General features: G+C 36.4%; 1 pseudogene across 1 annotated transcript in view; it reads left to right on the top strand.

Moving 5' to 3' along the window:
- Nucleotides 1-1,126, top strand: part of LOC311242529 (protein diaphanous homolog 1-like) — a 65,267-nt pseudogene that overhangs the window by 31,034 nt on the left and 33,107 nt on the right. The window lies entirely within an intron of this gene.

The following is a 1,126-nucleotide window of genomic DNA, read 5'->3' as shown; positions in this document are numbered from 1 at the left end:
CGAACTTCGTCAGGGCTTTTCGAACGGACGTTCGAACCTTCGTTTTTAATAATAATTAAAAAAAAATGTAATCTTTTTTTTTTTTTATAAATATCCTCAAACTAAATCCTCAATTTCAATAAAGTGATTAATCTGATTAAATTAGTCTATTTTTTTTTATTAAATCAACTTTCTTTAATGAATATAACAGTTTTAATACTATAATAATAGTGTAGCCTACAATCTTTATCTGCAACTGTGAAGAAAAACCCCATTGGTTTAAAGGGGAACTATTTTACTATTTCTTTCACTATTTGGGCACTTTTACACACATTTATAAGATAGTTCCCCTTTAAATAGAATGAATAGACATTATTCATTATTATACAAAATATATTAAATTATTATTCTTTTTTTTTATCATTAAAAATAAAAAAATTCAAATGTTGATTTAGAATTCGAATGCCAACGTAATGAACGAAGGTCCGAACGTTCGAAGCCCTAGTGTGTGTGGGTTTGTGCATACTATAGGTGTCCCGGTTGCTTCATTACTTAAGGCAACCATCTTGCGCCTAGCACGCCCCCGCAGCAGAGCGCAGCAGCAGAGCGCAGCGGCGCGCAGGTCGCCGCACACAATCCCCCCTGTTTTAACACCGACGGTTAGCTCAACTCGTTCACCAGCTTGCTGTGGAGCCTGCGGTCCAGTTGGTGACAAGTTCCAATCACTTCAATTTTTAATTGTGTCCGTTACTATGCTCGAGTAAATTGTAATGAACCGAAGGAGAATATATATTCCCCCCCCCCCCCCCCCCCCCATCTTTGACTGTGAATAACACCAAGCTTATTGACCAAAAGTGAACATTTTGACATTATTATGGCCAAGTCATACATCTATGCATCGGGTTAAATCTCCTCTTTCCAATGGTAGAGTTAAATCTGGATCACAGAAAGGTAAAGAAACAATATACGTTGTATTTTATGGCAATAACGTTGAGGTTTGTTCGACCTGTGAGATATAAACACGAAACGTTGTATACTGTTTACTTTACTCGCAGTACAGTGTATATTCAGATTCTAATTCTTCATTGCCCATATTTATTGTAACATATAATATAACTGATGGGGCATATAGACCCTCATCTGCACC

Source organism: Notolepis coatsorum (genome assembly GCF_963971535.1).
Source record: "Notolepis coatsorum genome assembly, chromosome: 16".
NCBI lineage: Eukaryota > Metazoa > Chordata > Actinopteri > Aulopiformes > Paralepididae > Notolepis > Notolepis coatsorum.
The sequence above is the reverse complement of the archived record's forward strand: the minus strand, read 5'-3'. Positions and strand labels throughout refer to the sequence as shown.